Source organism: Heteronotia binoei, chromosome 15, assembly GCF_032191835.1.
Source record: "Heteronotia binoei isolate CCM8104 ecotype False Entrance Well chromosome 15, APGP_CSIRO_Hbin_v1, whole genome shotgun sequence".
NCBI classification, from domain to species: Eukaryota; Metazoa; Chordata; class Lepidosauria; order Squamata; family Gekkonidae; genus Heteronotia; species Heteronotia binoei.
The window spans coordinates 46584118-46603541 of NC_083237.1; positions in this window are offsets into that span (position 1 = coordinate 46584118).

The window sequence follows — 19424 nt, forward strand, 5'->3', positions numbered from 1 at the left end:
TTTTCTTTGCATTTGTCTACAGCGGTAGTGACAAAAAAAAATCCTCCCCTGGGAGCTGGACTGGTTCTTAGGAGGTGCTGTCCTGCAATCAAAGGCCATACAACTCAACACTACACTCCTCCTCCTTTGCCTTTTCCTTGTCAGCAAGGAATAACTGACTACTGTGTCTTCCTTTGCATTCCCAAATCAGTATGTGTTTTGGGAGGATTAAAAGACATTTTAAAACACTCTTCTGAATCTCCTTCCCAAATTTTTTTTTAGTGGGGCGCTTGTCAGATTGTAATGTTGCTTTCCAAACATGTGCTGTTTTCTGATAAAACTAAACACCACACATTGGGTTAGAGCAGGTGCCAAATTTCCATTTCTGGGCGAGTTCTTCCACAAATGTCAATAAAAGAAAAATACTGTGGTATCCAATGCTCCCTCTAAGCTGCGGAGTGATCAAAAATTCTACTTTGGGAGCTACTGGCATTAATGCTGTGAGCAAGTGATTTGGCTGCTGCATAAATTAGTTTGCCCTGGGGCCATCCTTCCTGAGCTAAGGCAACATTTTTTAGCCAGAGGCTAAAAAACTTTGAGCTAGCTCACACTAACTCAGCTTAGAGGGAGCACTGGTGGTAGCCCCTTGTGGTAGGTCAGAGTTGTGTTTGCTTGTACAAGATCTTTTTGTTACTAGTTTTTGGGCCCTGAGGTATATAAGGAGGAGAGCCAGTTTGGCGTAGTGGTTAATTGCGCGGACTCTTATCGGGGAGAACCAGGTTTGATTCCCCACTCCTCCACCTGCAACTGCTGGAATGGCCTTGGGTCAGCCATAACTCTCATAGGAGTTGTCCTTGAAAGGGGAGCTGCTGTAAGAGCTCTCTCAGCCCCACCCACCTCACAGCGTATCTGTTGTGGAGGGGGGGTGGAAGGTAAAGGAGATTGCCACCACTCAGATTCAGAGTGTAGGGTGGGATATAAATTCAATATCTTCTTCAATGAGGGCCGTACAAAGATCTTGCACCAGCAGAACTGTGCTGCATCCATTTACGTTTCTGCTTATGCATTTCTGGTTCCAAGCCAATGTGTTGCTTTATATAGAAGCCAGAATTTTGTGTTGTGTACATCAGGGAATGACTGCTAGGCGAAACCCAGCTTCTTGACATGCTTGAAGACTCCTCTTCATCAGCTGAGTTGAAGTAGATAATTCTGCAACACCAGTGCTTATGTCATGATAAATCTGTTCATGTTCAGGCCTTGGATTCAGTGGGAGCTTGCAGGAGCACAGCTCCTGAACCTTTCTGAGAGTTCCACCTCCTCCTTCTGAAAGTTCCCCCTCCTTGTCCATTGAATAGGATGTGCAGCTGCATAACAATCCTGGATGAGCGCCACCACCTGTTTTCCCACAAAATGACCCCTGTTCATGTTTAAGGTGCTATGCCATGGTTTGATTTTGCTATAAAGGACTTATCAGGGATGCTTCTCTGGAATGAAATGTTCAGCATCCAAAAATATAGGGCTGCCCGCTAGCACAGCAGACAGTCCTTGAGAACGAATGCTTTAGATGTCTCTGTACTCCCATTTCTGTTTTCAGTTCACCTCTTGAATATCCCCACTGGTGATGGGGAGCCTGCACTTCTCCAGTTTTCAGATTGTTTATCATTGCAAACTGCCTAGTTCAGGGATCCTCAACCTTGTTGAGCTGTTGGGCATACTTGGAGCTTTGGGAATAGATCTTGGGCACCCCAACAAAATGGCTGGCATGGGGCTGAGGCTGAGTCCAATTAAAAGTGTTCAGCACTTCCCCAGTACAGGCAGCTGTTTCCAAACTGGGGGCTCCTGTAAAGCTTGAGGGAAAGAATGGCTTATGGACTCTTCTGAAAGCACTTCCAGCTTCAGAGTAGTGGAGAAAATATCGGGATTGGCTCTTCCCTGTAGGAAGAAGATGCTTTGGGAAGAAGCAGGTGGGCACCATGGTGTTCTTGGGCACTCCTGGGCACTTTGTTGGGGACTAGTGGTATAGCTGATAGTGATGCGAATGGGAATTTGGGGGCTTAGTGTTTGTGTAGTGGTTAAGTGTGCGGACTCTTATCTGGAAGAACCAGGTTTGATTCCCCACTCCTCCACTTGCAGCTGCTGGAATGGCCTTGGGTCAGCCATAGCTCTGGCAGAGGTTGTCCTTGAAAGGGCAGCTGCTGTGAGAGCCCTCTCAGCCCCACCCACCTCACAGGGTGTCTGTTGTGGGGGGAGAAGATACAGGAGATTGTAAGTTGCTCTGATTCAAAGAGAAGGGTGGGGTATAAATCTGCAGTCTTCTTTGTCTTCGTCTTCTTGCTCTTCCGCCTCCTTCCTCTTCTTGGAAGATGTGGTGTTTTCTCTTGTTCTCACACTTCTTGTTGCCTTATAATGCCAGCTTTTCTCTGCATTCTCATAAAGGTGAGATGAGATGGGCCACAGGTCCTTTGAGACTAGAACTTGCACTCAGAGCAAAGAAGAAGCAGAAAATGTCATAGTACCACATGCTGCATAATGTTTTTTTGACAAAGGCTCTGAAATCTGAGACTAAGGAACATCTAACCATTTACCTGCCTGAAATTTTCCTTTCACATCTCTTTTCATTGTGAGTCAGAGGTATGCAGGGGGGAACCACTTCACTAAAGCAGTTTCTTTCGGAATTGCATTTGTTTTTCTCTTTAAATGCAATGTTTTTTGCTAAGGAATTACCTTGGAATTTGGCACAGTGGCAGAGAGTGGACACTAGGGGGCTCCCTAATCTTTTTTTGTGATCAGGCTGCCTCTCATTTAGGGCAATGGTAGGGTTTTCAGGGCAAGAGACGTTCAGAGGTGGTTTTTCACTGCCTCCCTTTGGGTAGTGACCCTGGTGTTATTTGGAGGTCTCCCATCCAAATACCAGCCAGGGTTGACCCCGCTTAGCTTCCAAGATCTGATGAGCTCCAGAGCTAGCCTGGGCTATATTTAGCAATGTTTAAAGGGGACATGGTAAAGCTGAAGTACTGCAGTCCAAGCTCTCTGCTCATGACCTGAGTTCAATCCCAGCAGAAGCTGGGTTCAGGTAGCCGGCTCAAGGTTGACTCAGCCTTCCATCCTTCCGAGGTCGGTAAAATGAGTACCCAGCTTGCTGGAGGTGGGGGGGAAGTGCAGATGACTGGGGAAGGCAATGGCAAGCCACCCCATAAAAAGTCTGTCATGAGAACACTGTGATGCAGTGTCACCCCAGAGTCAGAAATGACTAGTGCTTGCACACAGGGGGCTACCTTTTCTTTTTAAGAAAAGAGGACTATGTACTCCCACTTAGTTTCTACCCACCCCACTCCATAAAACGGCTTCAAGTGGCAGAAAAGGTTACTGCATAATAATTTTAAATAAGAGCTTTAAATCTTGCCAATGAGATCATTCCCAATTCCAGTTATGAAAGGACTAATTAGGATTTTCCAGTGTGTGTGTGTGTGTGGGGGGCTTTGTACGTGCTCAGAGGCATTTCACATCAGATCCTTGAATTAAGCTTTGATGAGCCCTGCTTCTGAGATCCCAGCACATGGGAGTCAGTAGAGGTTGGAAGCTCTTAAAGTGCAAACTTGTTAATAAAGATAAAATGTAATCCCATATAAATCCCCCCTTTAACATCCAGAGTATGCCGTGTGTGTGCTCCTTGAACTGCCAGGATTGCAAGTATTGACTTCCTTGTCAAGAGTTGATTCCCTTTCCCCCTGGAGCTTTTTGATACCCACCTGTTAATGAAGTGTGCAAAGGGTTGCAATCCTTTTAGGTGAATGAATGACTGCAAAAATCCACAGGTAAGAGTTAGACCAGATAATCTGAGCAACCACTCAACACTGTGATCTCTGTTGAATATTAGGGATTGTATGGTGACAGTGCCATGACCATGTGTCAAGGGTTTGCTCCTCATTGGCCTCGCAGTCAAAGTGCTGGACTTCTAGACAAGGTCATAGAATCGAAGCACTTCAAGGATGTGCTTTTGTGTTATGGTCAGTGTTCCCTCTAAGCTCAGTTAGCATGAGCTAGCTCACAGATTTTTAGCCTCCAGCTCACACATTTTTGTCTTAGCTCAGGAAGGATGACCCCAGAGCACACTAATTTATGCAGTAGCTCAGAACTTTTATGCCAGTAGCTCACAAAATAGAATTTTTGCTCACAAGACTCCACAGCGTAGAGGGAACATTGGTTATGGTGCACATGATGATTAAACAATGCTCAGAGAGTAGCTTTGCTTCTTCATTTCATTTTATTTAGTTTATAAATACTAAGGGCGGCTCAGGACGGCTCACAACACAAAAGTTCTTACATAGCATTAAGTTTTAAAATACATCAATTTATAACATTTAAACAATAAACCAGTAAAAACAGTAAAACAAAGCCATTTACCAAAATACCATACTACAGCCTTCTATTCAAAATTTTCAAGTACTGATCAGTTGTATGCCAACTGGAAGAGGACTGTCTTACAGGCCCTGCGGAACTGCCCAAGGTCCCGCAGGGCCCTCACCTCTTCTGGTAGCTGGTTCCACCAGCAAGGGGCTGTGATTGAAAAGGCCCTGTCTCTGGTAGACTTAAGTCAGGCCTCCTTTGGCCCAGGGATTGCAACTAGGTTTTGAGAACTCAGCGCTCTCTGGGGAACATGTGGTCTTCTGTCTTTCAATGTACAGTTCTGGCTGAAATTGGGATAAACTGAATAAAATGTTGGTTTTAAAGGTGCCACTGGACCGTAACTTTCTACATAGGACTTAGGAACTGGAAATAAAGGGAATCTCTTAGAGGCAGAGGCCTGTAGGGGCTGCTAGAGAGCTTCCATGTCTAATCATGGTATTCTACCTGCTTATATGGGACTCTGCCTCACAGAGACTGCCTTTCTCCCCAGTTACTAGCTCCTGCAAACTATGCTATGCTCTAGCTTTGGGCACATGGAGGAACCCTAAATGGTAAAGTGGGGAGCCCTGTGTGCCTGACTTCTTTGTGGGATTGGTTTCTTCCCCACATGGCAAAGTCCTGTAGCACCCACTCTAGCAGCTGTTCTCACGCAAGCATTGCATGTGCTGGATTGGGCTAGGACCGGTTGCTCTCTTCAGGGAAAGAAAAAAGATGTGTAGGTCTTTATCAAGATCCAGGCAGAGCTGCTTATGTTTGCCACTCTTGGGAATGTACTCACTTGTGTGTTCTAAAGTTTACAGATGGGCTGGTGGCAGGATGGGAAGGTGAAATGTTTAGCATCAACTCAGGGATAAATATTGGATAGGAAAGATGCAGTCTCCTTCTCAAGGGTGAGTTCGGTAAATCAGTGCTTACTCTGGGAGAAGGATTTCTTCACTGATCCTGTCCTGCCCTTTGGTCATATTCAGAAGTTATTTCTGAGACTTGTTTTTGGCTAGAAATGTGGAAGGAAGTTCTGTGTTCAAATCCATACACTGGATTTGGATGGGATTTTTTTTTGCAAGTTAGGCGTTTTGGAATGAGAGGAGGGATCAGGTTGACTTTTCAGGGGGCTGTTAATGATATTATGTTATTAGCATGAGGGCACAGCGTTTTGCCTGCAAATTTTCTTTGATTATCAGATGCAAAATTGATAAGTAGAATTTGATAATTATATTTTTCCTTTGATTTGATTATCAAATTCTAATTATCCTTAGGGATCATGTACTTTTTGTATAGTATTCTACAATAGATTACTTTGTTCATCCTTTTGGGGAGAGTTCTTGTTTTTTTCCTGCAATTTTTCTGTAGCATATATATGGATGGATTGGGTGGTTAGGGGATGAAGCACATTGTAGCACAGGGGTGGCCAAATTTGCTTAATGTAAGAGTCACATAGAATAAATGAGCATCAGATATTTAAAAGCCACAAGTTAGGAAGGAAGGAAGGAAGGAAGGAAGGAAGGAAGGAAGGAAGGAAGGAAGGAAGGAAGGAAGGAAGGAAGGAAGGAAGGAAGGATGGATTGGGGGGCAGGGAGGGGTAGAAAGAAAGCAATTTTAACTTTAAATGCATACTGCAAGCCACCAGCTGGCTTGACTTGAAGAAGTGATTTAAAGAGAGAAGTGCCTTCTCCAAGCCAGCTGATTGGGTGGGGGGTGGGGCTTCAAGAGCCACAGAATATTTGTGAAAGATCCACATGTGGCTCCTGAGCCACAGTTTGGCCACCCCTGTTGTAGGACATAGCCATGTTCCTTGGCAGTGCCCAGGAGGCATCTTTGTGCTCTTCATCTATGTTTGCAGTAAGAGGCATACAGTCTTGTGCTACATCTGTGGTAGTGATGATGGGCATGGATCACTGATAGAGCGCATGGTTGTATGCAGGAAGTCTCAGCATTTCCAGTAATAAATTCTCAGGGAACAGATGATGAGAAAGATAAGGTTCCATCTGGGACTCTGGAGAGTTACTGCTAGTTGCCCTGAACTGGATAGCCCAGGCTAGCCCAGTCTCATGAGATTTTGGAAGCTAAGCAGGATCGACCCTGGCTAGTATTTGGAAGGGTGACCTCCAAGGAATACCAGGGGTGCGACAAAGAGACAGGCAATGACAAACCACCTTTGAAACATCTCTTGCCTTAAAACAAGTCTAGCTCGCCACCTAGTGGTGCATAACCTAAAAGAGCTAGAACTTCTGGCTGACAGTGGATCTTAGGATCTCCTGGCTATAATGCACACACTGCCATACAATAATAATAATAATAATACTGTCAGTGAGACCCATAGTCAGAAATTTTTGGCTGGTGGGGCAGGGGAGCAGGAGTCGGGGTAGCAAAGGTCAGTTTCACTCCCCTTTCTGGAGGAGTGAAACTGACCCAGAAGCTGCTGTAGCTTCCCTTTCCTTCCTCAGCCCACCCCTTTCCCCTTGGCCACAAGAAGGGTTGTATTGAAAAGTACTGCAAGGGGGTAGAAATGGAAGCTATCTCACCAAAGTATATTCTCCCTCACACATACTTGTCCAAATGCTATGTCCTGTTCCCAAAGAAATGTGGTTTTCAAAGGTATATGTCAAATTAAAGTTCATATTTTGAAGATCTTCTGTTTGGCTTTCTACGTGCAATTTCAGAAAATGGGAATCCTCCCCTCTCCTTTGAGCACTTAAAACTTCTAATTTGGTTCACCGAGTTTTCCCAAATGTGAAATTTGATTCCCAGATTGCTCTGCTTTGAAGAACCAAAGCAGTCTGTGAGGCAGTGTTCTACGTCTATGTTTTTCCACAAGCATTTTTCTAGCATCCCAAGCTTAGTAGCGTTCTAAACAATCCACGTCCAGTAGATTTTTCGGTGCTCTTTTCATTATGTCTGGTGGGAACAGGGGAGGCATATTTATTTTTTTGTTCATTCTTATCACGGCAACAGAATAAATTAACCGTGTTCCTCCTGTGGAAACAATGACAAATCCAGGGCAAAGCTAAAGGTGGTTTGTCTTCTCTGTTCAGAGCAAGCTGATGCTTTTGAAGACGAGTCTTGAGGTAAACACCAAACAATGGCTCTTGGGGCATTCTGGGTAAACGTGGCCTTGCACAGTCATTCATTTGTGACAAGCCCCTTTGACTGGATGTTTTATCACCTGGATCCTCTACTGGGTTTTATCACCAGCATCCTTCCAGCCAACAGAATGTTGGGTGAAGAAAAGGTAGACCTAAAACCTGGTCTGAATAAGACCGGGTGGGGGAGGGAGTGTATGAGAGGACAGTATATACAACGTGTGAAAGCATATGGGGGTGCTTCATTTTTAAGGAGTTGTACAGCAGGGGAAAGCTTTGGAAGGGAGAAGATCTGTCTACCTAGTGGATTTTTATTTTGCATTCCTTTCCAGGAACTTGGAGGCAGGGCATATTCTTCGTTGTTTATATCTTCACAACAACCCTGCGAGATAAGTTAGGCTGAATGTTTGTGACTGGACATGGTAGAATGGGAATATAAGCGTGGACCTCTCAGGAAATAGTCTGAGACACTTAATGGCAACATGACGCCTGTGCATGCTGTAGCACCCACTAGAGTGATTGCTGGTTCCCATTTCCTCCTCCAAAGCAGAGAGCTCATCCTGGCTTTCTTCCATTTCATTGGAGCAGGAGGTTCATTAAAAGAACTGTATAGGCCTGGAGAATCCATCACGGGAGGCTTGGAACTGCCTAACATTTTGTAATTGGCCTGACCATGGCAGCCATTTTGTGGTTAGCTGTGCGCCCCCCCATGGCAGCCATCTTGTGGTGGTGACTCCTGTCTGATTTCAAAAAATGCCCATAGGTTAAAAAAGTGAGGTGCTCTGGCCACTGTACACACTAGTTCTCCATAAGTAAATCTGATGAGAAGAGGGAGACGGAATTAGGACTAGTTTGGACAAAAGATTGTGGAGTAGGAGAAGGAGAAGAGGAGGAGGAGGAGGAGAGTTTGGATTTATACCCTGCTCTTCACTACCCAAAGGAGTCTCAGAGTGGCTTACATCACCTTTCCCTTCCTCACCCTACATCAGACACCCTGTAGGGTAGGTGGGGCTGAGAGAGCACTCCCATATCTGCAATTGAGCAGAACAGCCTTGACAGAACCTGTGGCTAATCCAAGGTCACATCAGTAGGTGCATGTGGAGGAGTGGGGAATCAAACCCAGTTCTCCCAGGTAATAGTTCATGCACTTAACCACTACACCAAACTGGCAGAGAGGAAGACTATGGCAGTCCTCCCAAGGCCTTGAGAAAGAATGTCACCTCCCCAGCGCCCTAGAATTGGAGCTGAATGGGACGAAAAAAAAGATCTTTCAGTTGAAGGAAGGCCCATCTGTCCCACCCATCATCTTACACACTCCAGGTGGCAACAACTGCTGCAGACTGAGAGGCTCTCATTTGCCTACAGGCAATAGATAGAAGTAAAAGAAGCCATGCTTATGGGAGAAAGTTTGGCTGTCGTAGTGGGCTGGTAGGAACTTCTGCTCTGCAGAAAAGAAATGAAGCTATATTTGTTTTGTAAAAAACTTTAAATTCAATGTGGCCACATCTTTTGTATTAAATACAGGGCTTTTTTTGTAGCAGGAATTCATTTGCATATTAGGCCACACACCCCAGATGTAGCCAATCTTCCAAGAGCTTACAGGGCTGTTATCACGGGGCCTACTGTAAGCTCCAGGAGGATTGGCTACAGCAGGGGTGTATGGCCTAATATGCAAAGGAGTTCCTGCTACAAAAAAGCCCCACTTAAATCTAAGAATTTCCTGAGATTCTGTTTGCTGAGGAACAGAATTTTTGTTCTGTTTCCAACAGATAGTTTCCAGGGCCATCATGACAGATACCTTCCACTCAATGATTTGCTTTTAAGGGCCTCATCAATCCCAGCTTCAAGCAATAATGGGACAGCTGGGACTCCACTAATCAATCTTGCAAGGGCCTTAATTTTATTTCTAAGTTCTATGAAGCATCTGCTGCCCCCCTTCTCCCAGTCTCCCCCTTTTTTGTCCTGGTACCGGAAAGATGCTTTGCTCTCTTCTGGATTCTGTCCGTGTGCCTCTTCAACAAATACATAGATTGTCAACCTCCGGGTGGGAACGGAAGATTTCCTGGTGAAAATCTGTGTTCCTTTATGCCAATAAAGGTTTGAAATTAAAATACCACTGTATTCCTGTTATTACCACTGAAGATTCCCTGGTATTCCCAGTGCTTTCCCTGTATTACCAGCGCTATCTGAAATATGGAGATTAGCTCCCCTGGAGAAAAGGGGGTTTGGAGGGTAGACTCTAGGGCAGGGGTATCAAACAGGAGGCCCGAGGGCCAAATTAGGCCTCCAGATGGCTCCTATCAGCCCCCCCCCCCCCAAGCAACTGGCTCTTGTCTGCTTCTTTCTCCCTCTCTCTTGCTTCCTTCGGCATCTCAGCCTGCTTTGCAAGGCTTGCTCAATTGCAAGGGGATTGAGGGGAGGGATGGTGGCTCAGTGGTAGAGCATCTGCTTGGTAAGCAGAAGGTCCCAGTTTCAATCCCCGGCATCTGCAACTAAAAAGGGTCCAGGCAAAAAGGCGTGAAAATCCTCAGCTTGAGACCCTGGAGAGCCACTGCCAGTCTGAGTAGACAATACTGACTTTGATGGACCGAGGGCCTGATTCAGTATAGGCAGTTTCATATGTTCATATGTTCAAGGGAGCTGCAGAGCAAAACCTTGATTTTCTCCACTGGTTGAGGCTCCTCCCCCTCATGGTCCCCTGGGGAGGGAGGGAAAGAGCCAGAGCTTCCTTTGCCCAGCTCCCTGGATCCCATGGGAGAAATACAAAGAAAGCTCCTTTAAGACCAACAAGTGCTGTTGTTTTAAGCATGTTTTAAGTTTTTTTTAAAAAAAATCTTTAGTCATGTTTGTTTGTGTCCTTTTAAAAAATTATATCTCTGCTACCTAATCTTAAATAGGTGAACATGGCCTGGCCCGACAAGGTCTCATTTATGTCAGATCCAGCCCTCATAATAAATGAGTTCAACACCCCCACTCTAGGGCATTATACTCTGCTTTGGAGGGTAGACTCTAGGGCAGGGGTGGGGAAACCTCCATCCCGAGGGCCGAATACAGCCCTCGAGTTCACTTGGTGTGGCCCTCGGGGGTTGCTGGGCCAAACTGAGCCATGTGGAAGCCTCTCTGGGGCCTGGCTGGCCGGCCAGAATTGGTGCAGGGCCTGGAAAAGTTACTGTCACAGTTCAGTTTGCACTTGATTATCCTGGATAATGCATGGAATGGAGAAAGTAGAGAAAGAAGTACTTTTCTCCCTTTCTCACAATACAAGAACTCGTGGGCATTCGATGAAATTGCTGAGCAGACAGGTTAAAACGGATAAAAGGAAGTACTTCTTCACCCAAAGGGTGATTAACATGTGGAATTCACTGCCACAGGAGGTGGTGGCGGCCACAAGTATAGCCACCTTCAAGAGGGGTTTAGATAAAAATATGGAGCAGAGGTCCATCAGTGGCTATTAGCCACAGTGTATGTGTGTATATAACATTTTTTGCCACTGTGTGACACAGAGTGTTGGACTTGATGGGCCGTTGGCCTGATCCAACATGGCTTCTCTTATGTTCTTATGTTCTTATGGATGGTGTGACCTAATATGTTAATATTAGGGGATGTGGTCTAAAATGTTACTGAGTTCCTGCTGGGCTTTTTCTACAAAAAAAGCCCTGGACCTATGCATTTGCTTAGGGCGGCGGACCAGGTGTATGTCTGTGTGTGTGCGTGCGCCAGATTAGGCTCTCCCCACATGACTTCAAATAGAAAAATAATTATTTGCATTACTTTTGCTGGCCCGAATCATTCTCCCTCGGCGGAGCACTATTTTTTAAGTTGATAATTTTTTATGACCCGTGAATGGTTAAAAAAAAAAGTGAGATATCTTTCCTCTATCAATATACATTGCTTTCATTTTGCACAAAGTGGGTATTGTATGCAGCTGGGGAGGGGGAAGCAGTCTTGCCTCAGTCCTTTCAGCAGCCCCCATTCTACATGGGTTTTGTCCATGCATGTCATCCCCAGCATAGCCATTTTGGGTAGTCAAAGAATATCATTCCTGTCCCCCCTCCCTTCTGGCAGTGAAGAAACTGCTTGGACTCCACCCAACACTAGAAGCCAATGCTCCAAATATTTCCCTACTAGCTTCCTCAATTGCTGCTAACTGCTTAAAATTGCTGCAAATCACTGGGAGAATGATTGTGAAGGGAATTCAATACTGCTGAAAGCTAGCATATTAGTCTCCAGCTTCCTCTCCCCACTGAAGCTGTTTTTCTGGACACAAAAGGGAACTCAAACTCTTCCAATGGTACTTTAAGTCTTCTAATTTCTGGCTCCAAACTGCTGCAGCCACCCCCAGCAGTCGGATTGGATTGCGTCTGCCCTCCCCTGTGGTTCTCACCTTTGCCACACCGCCTGTCACGCCATTAGAGAAGATTCAATAAAAGCAATATGTATTTGTTCAGTGCTTGCTCAGTCTGCCAGTACCTCGTCTGCAGGTGTCTCTTGTCGCGCAAGTGCCCAGAAGGCTGAAAGAGACCCAAGAATCAGGATGCAGGATGGGAAACAGAATGTCCAGAGCAGCTGTACAGTAGAATTGTGGCAGAGTGAAATGTTTTTATGTTGATACCTGATTTTGTTTTATTTTAAATAGCCATCTTATCAGAGTTAACAAGGGTTGCAGTAGGGTGTGGGTGTTCATTAATGAGACAAAGGCACTCTGCGTATGTACAGAGGCACTGCGGGTGGATCTTATCACAGTACAGAGCAAAGTTTGAAGCCTTCTTTCACGCTAAGGAGACGCCATCCAACTTGAGGAGTTCTTTCACTGGAGAAAGAGTAACTGAAGTTGGAGGTAGGCTTCTTGGAGGATAGGAGTGCCAACCTCCTGGTGGGACTCAGGAATCCCTTAGAATTACAATTCACCTCTAGACAACCGTGATCAGTTCCCCTGGAGAAAATGGGTGCTTTAGAAGGTAGACTCTATGGCATTGTACCCCAGTGAGGTCCCTGTTTTCCCTAGGCACCATTCCCAAATCTGCTGGATGTGGTTACCCTAGAAGATGATTGGATCCACTCCATTCTTAGCTCCAGCTGCTTTGTGTGCCTAACTAACCAAACCCCACCATGGTATGGAAATTGGTTCAGTTGCCAACCTTACGGCTGCAATCAAGGCTTTTTTGGGGGGCGGGGCAGGAGCACACAGGAGCAGAGCTCCACCTGGGCTGGCCAGGGCTCTGGCTGACACACTGGGGAAGGCAACTTTTAACGCCTCCCCAATGGCTTCAGTCTTCCCCCGTGTGCCTGCTGTAGCAGGCATGCAGGGGAAGGTACAGAGGAGCTGCTGCTGGGCTTCTTCTACAAAAAAAGAAAAAAGCCCTGACTGCAATCCTAGAAAAGCTTTCCAGGGAGCTAGCTTCACTGAACAAGAAAGTAGGACTTAACTTCTGCTTAGGACCACTCCCTGCTTAAGACCACTCCCTCCTTATACCCTTGAGACCGGGTGTAATCTGGGGTTAGTCCAGAGAATTCCCAGTGGTTGAGAAACACACATATTTGTGCTTGCCCTGGATCCCACCAAAGCACAGCCAATTACACAAAAAAGAATGTGTTTCAGTGGTATGTCCCGCCTAACGTTAGGCCGCGTTCTTTAAATTATTTTAATTTCATTTTAGTAACTGTTCTCCATGTGGATTGCTAAACAGCTGTTAACGATTACCAATTGTGAATGCCTAATTTGTGTTTTATAAGCGGAAGAAAATTATAATCCAAGAACTTGATAAGGTCAGTTTATTTATCTTGTCTTAAATGTGGGGAAGGCCTGGGCTTTAGTCCAACAAAGGATTGTGACATGTAGACCTTGCTGACCTTTAATTTTGGATTTAAACTCTCCAGGACTTAGGCAATATGAAAATTACTTCAAATTATTATTCAGTTATTAATGAATTATTTCAAAATCTTAAGTGAACCAAAATGTAGACAATGGTTTATTAGGGTTGCCAACCTCTAGGTGGTGGCTGGAGATCTCCTGGGATCACAACTGAACTCAAGGCAACAGAGATCAGTTCAGCTGGAGAAAATGGCCACTTGGAAAGGTGGATTCTATAGCATTATATCCCACTGAAGTCCTTCCGCTCCCCAAACCCTGCCCTCCCCAGGCATTTTCTAACCCAGAGCTGGCAACTCTATGGTTTACATTACTATGTTGTAACAGCTTGCAGTCAGCAACCCTTTAGGCTTTGTTACAAGCAAGTCCCTTCATCATCAGTTGTGTCCTTGTGGTACAGGGTTGACAGACTGTCATACTCTGTATGTTGTTTTGTAATTATGATACTGAGCAGGGCTTTTTTTTTTGTAGAAAAAGCCAATCAGGAATTCATTTGCACATTAGGCCATACCCCTGATGACATCATTGGTTTGCACAGGGCTTTTTGTACATTTGCACATTAGACCACACCCCATGACACCAAGCCAGCCAGAACTGCATTCCTGTGCATTCTTTTTCACCAAACAAACAAATAAATATGCCCTGATAATGAGTAAGAGATGATGGTTGGATTCTCTGGATAAGTTCTGTGCATGCTGAACAGCTTCTGCTATGGATCCCATCTCCTATAAGAAGTTAGCAGAGTCTTCCAAGCCTTTTCTTTTGTGTCCCAGCAAATGGAACTGATGGTGATAGCTCTGTCCTGGAGCTATGCAGGACTCCTGAAACATCTTCCCTGAATCAGATGGATGAAGCCAAAAAAAGTCTGCCAGCTTAGTGTTTATACTGATATAGGAGATGCTCACCAGCCCCACCAACTTTTCTCCAGGGACAACAGCTACCCAAAAGGTTGGTAGGAACAATTTCAAAAATTGTTCTTCTAATTTGGGTTGGTTTGGGCTAGGATATTACTCAGACATAGTGGGCATATCACGATGGACCACCTCTGTTGCTAGAACAATGTGTCATGTCATGGAGGCCTTGTCAATTACCTTGCTGGTCTCAGACAATGTGGCAACAACTTTGGCGGTCCTGTTCCATCTCTCTGAGGTAACGGATTTCTGCTTCAAAAGGTGGCGCCTTTGCTTCATTGTCATAGCTGAAGTCTGGTCCGATGAAACAGTGGCATAAGAGGCTTGTTGTTTCAGAGCTGAAAATCACCTTGATGACCAGTGGAAAGTGAAGAGCTGGAAAAAGAATTGATCTTATGTTTAGGTTGTGCTATACGTCTGATGTAGAACCCTTCTGGGAAAGGCCTTTCTCTCCACATGCATATTCATTCATTCATTCATTCATTCATTCATTCATTCATTCATTCATTCATTCTCTCTCTCTCTCTCTCCCTCTCTCTCTCTCTCTCTCTCTCACACACACACACACACACACACACTATTGTGCAGCTTATACTGAGTGTGCATAAGAAGTTTTGAGCTAATGCAAAGAACAATTTCAATATAACATAATTTGAAGAGGAAGTTTAGGAGAAAAGAGGCAATTACAAATAAACATTTTTTTTAAAATTAGAAGAAGAGTGGGGTTTCATACCCTGCTTTTCTCTACCTTGAGGAGTCTCAGGGCAGCTTAAAATTGCCTTCCCCAAACAGACACCTTATGAGGTAAGAGGGGCTGAGAGATCTCTGAGAGAACTGGTCTTGACAGGGCAGCTCTGACAGAACTGTGACTGGCCCAAGGTCATCCAGCTGGCTGCATGTGTAGGAGTGGAGAATCAACCCCCGTTCTCCAGATTAGAGCCTGCAACTCTTAACCACTACACCATGCTGACTTAGTTGGAAAAACATAAATTCTGGGAGGATCAGTTGTCTCACCTTTGGGATGCCCTCTCCCTTGAGGTTCATCTGGCATCCACCATATTGTCTTTTAGGTGCTAGGCCAAAACATTGCTCCCTCCCCTGTTTTTAACAGAGGGAGTTGATCTTTCTGGTTATTGAATGGTTTGAGGTCTTTTAAAATGGATTTTTAAAAGAGTTCAATAGTTTTTTTAAGCTTTTTTTTTTTTAAAGGGTTTATTTGGTTTATAATGTTGATCATGTATGATGATTTCATGGTAATATTTTTATTTGCAAGCTGCCTCCAGCAGGACTCCAAAGAAGCAGCATAGACTCTGAACCAATAAATAGATAGGTGGTTACCTGTCCTTCCTGGGGATAGTCTGCCGTGATAGGCAATGGTCCCAATTTTGGTTGCTTCTGCTTTAGAGACCAGGCTCCTTGAGGAGTTGAAGAAGGCACTGTTCTTGGAGATCTTTAGAAGGCATTGCAAGGCTGTTTTGTTTGCTAGAGTTTTAAAAGGAATCTGAGCAGCAAATGTTAAATCTAGAGGACAGGCTATGCCTCAATGGCAGAGTGTCAGCAAAATGGCAGTGTCAGGTTCAATCCCTGGCATCTCCAGTAAGAAGGACCAGGCAGCCAGTGATTGGAAAGGACCTCTGCCTGAGACCTTGGAGAGCTGCTGCCAGTCTAAGTAGACAATACTGACCTTGATGGACCAAGGGGCTGATTCAGGATAAGTCGGTTTCATGAGTTCAACATTTTCGGGGGGGCGGGGGGCTTAATTATTTTTTAAAAAATTTATCTGCTATGAATTGTCATCCACCATAAACTACGAAAGTAAAAACAGAATATAAATATTTTAACAAAATAAATAAAAGCCTTAATCAGAAGAGCTGGGAATTTTGGGAGATTTGGGGTTGGAGCCAATGTTCTCTCTAAGCTGCAGAGTCTTGTGAGCAAAAATTCTACTTTGTGAGCTACTGGTATTAAAGTTGTGAGCTGCTGGCATTAATGTTGTGAGCTACTGCATAAATTATGGTGCTCTGGGGTCATCCTTCCTGAGCTAAGACAAAAATGTGTGAGCTGGAGGCTAAAAATCTGAGCTAGCTCATAATAACTCAGCTTAGGGGGAACACTAGGAGCCTAGGAAGAGCAGAGTCTAGGGGAGGCAGGGAACTCTGGAGAGATGTGATGCTACTGAGTCCATCCCCCAAAGTTGCCATTTTCTCCAGGGGAACTTGGGATCTCTGCAGTCTGGAGATCAGTTGTATCTCTGAGAGAACTCCAAGTGTTACCTGGAGGATAAGCAACCAGAAAGGAGAATCACAGATGGAGTCACAGTATTGTATTGTTGCCTAACCGACTTGTCAAGTGCTGCACAATCCCCATCAGTGATCACCTCTATGATGTAATCAAATAAGGTTTATTCATTAAATGAAGATGTTACAGTTCCAAGACTATGCCTTGGTGAAGCAGAGGCTCCAGGCCCAGACAATCATATATAATCTTGTATGCAAACTGTTACAAGCTTGAATTCAAATTGAATGCCTCCCCACCGCAACCAATGAAAGCATCCCCCCCCTTTATTATCAGTTCTAGTTGAAGCAGGTTATTCTCAGAAGCGAAAGTCTCTAGGTTTGACCCTGGTAGCGACTTGTACCACATTCCTAGGTTGAAAGGTTATGTGCATCGTTACAGACATGACGCAGTAGATTGCCAAGTCATCAAGCCCTCAAAATAAAACAACAAAGCAAATCATCATGGTTACATCAGGCGAATTCAAAATGGATTTTCTTGTGGCAAGAAGCATCCTTGACATGACTGACCTCTTTTTATATGGCGAGCCGAAGGGAAATTATTAGCTTGCTGTTGGAAAGGTTCCCTGGCAGATCAAATACACTCAAATTAGATTATCTTCTGTCAGATAGGAACCACCAAACAACAAGACAGGTGGCTAGGTTCTGTTCCCAGGTTTATAAAGAACTCAAAAAACGAGCCTAATAGGCCAAACTGTAAATCTTTTAACAATTTTTAAAGTGATTTTTTAAAATGGTTTAAAGGGTTAAATAATAATCTTTTAAATTTTTTTTTTATTGTTATAACCCTCAAGTCATCAAATTTTAACATGCAGGCTCTTTGTGGAACTTTTTATAAGGTTGTTCTAGATGACTAAAATGTTCTGGTCAATGACTGTAATAACAAACTGAACTGTAACTGTAATTATCCAAAGGATCTTCCCAGTCCAAGTCTGACCAAGAATAGCACCTACACGGAATTATAAATCTCTTGTATATTAAAGCTCCAGACTATTTATGATCAAGATTTCAATACAACAATTCATAAATAATTTTTTTTAGGTAGATAAGGTCCCAAAGTCCATAGAGATTTATGCAGTCCAAACGCCAAACCTGAAAGGCAGAAAGTGCTTGTAGTAGAAAGTGCTTATAGTGCTCACATATCCACTCTTCTCGTGAGTAAGGAACTTCTCATGCTTCCTCCTACAGAGATGCCAGTCTCAGTAATCCTCTGTTTCAAAGAAGTTTTTATCAAGGAGGAGTCGAGAAGAAACTCAAAACTTCAACGCTTCTTATTTCTTCAACATTACAAGCACCAGTTGAAAGGAGAATGTGAAATAAGCAGCCAAGAAGGATGACTCTTGATATCATTACCAAGCAGGGAACATTAAATTTAATAATGGTTAATTTATAGATTAGATTAGAGACCTGCATTTTGCTCTTGTATGACTTTATCCCTTGCTTACTTGGTTTTTAATTTGAAATTATTTGAGACCTGACGAGATTTAAGAAACAAAATGTTGCCTTATATTCAATCTGATGCTTCGTGACTTAGATCCCACCATAGATCTTCATTGGGGAACAGGATTTCCTCACCTTGCCCTTTCTACTGAAGCCTCAAATGGTCCCTAAAATGGTATTCCTTGGAGACCAGGGACATCCATGAACTGATCTCTTGTGGGTTGGTGGAGTTCTGCACAAACCATCTCCTTTACCATTTCTGGCATTTTAATGAGACCTAGTGTAATAAAAGAGCCCCATGGTGCAGAGTGGTAAAGCTGCAGTACTGCAGTCCAAGCTCTGCTCACAACTCGAGTTCGATCCCGGCTCCAGCGGAAGTTGGGTTCAGGTAGCTGGCTCTTGGTTGACTCAGCCTTCCATCCTTCTGAGATCAGTGAAATGAGTACCCAGTTTTCTGGGGGTAAAGTGTAAATGACTGGGGAAGGCAATGGCAAACCACCCCGTAAAAAGTTTGCCATGAAAATGTTGTGAAAGCAACATCACCCCAGAGTCGGAAATGATTAGTGCTTGCACAGGGTATTACCTTTACCTTTTAGTGTAATAAGTCTTCATGTTATTGGGCATAACCTCTAACATGACACCATTGTAGTTTGTCAGAATAGGACCTGGGAGACCCAGGTTTGAATCCCCACTCTACCATAGAAGCTGGCTGGGAGACCTTGTGCCAGTCACATGCTCAGCCTAACCTACCTCACAAGGTTATTGTGAGGACAGGACAATGATGGAAGCTGTTTTGGGTCCCCACTGGGGAGAAAGGTAAATGAAATAAAAAATAACAAACACCATATTAACCTGAGGGCACGGTGGGTGGGTAACCAAATTAAAAATCCCATCAAATGATAGATGCTTTGTCAACTTGTAAGTCTGGCAAATCCTCAGTTAGTTGTCAGAAGTAAGTTTCCCCCACTGGTCAGTTTTGCTGTCAACTCTAGAACTCATTTCCCTTTTGGCATATCCACAGCCAATAGCTGTTCTGTAGGGGTTGAAGAGGTGGTAAATTTGTTTCTCATGACTGCCAGGTGGCTTGAGTGGTGGGAGAATGACTACAGTGTGGATTTTGTGGCTTCTGGAAGAAAGGTGATCAAGAAGGACTGTTGGTCCCTCACTAGTTGTTCTCAGTACCTGTGACCTGACTCCCGAGCCACAGTTTGGCCATCCCTGCTCTAGAGTCTGCCATCCAGAGCTGCTGTTTTCTTCAGGGTTCAAGTATAACTCTAAGAGAGCTTTGGGCCTTGCCTGGAAGGGGGTAACCCTCAGTAGCCAGCACATGGGGCAGATATTCCCTTCTGGAACTACACCAGGCCCGACCTGTTGTCATGGTGGGGAAAGCCAGAGTGTGCTAGCATTGGAAGAGGGGGGTCTCTGCATTCCTGTCACGCCATCG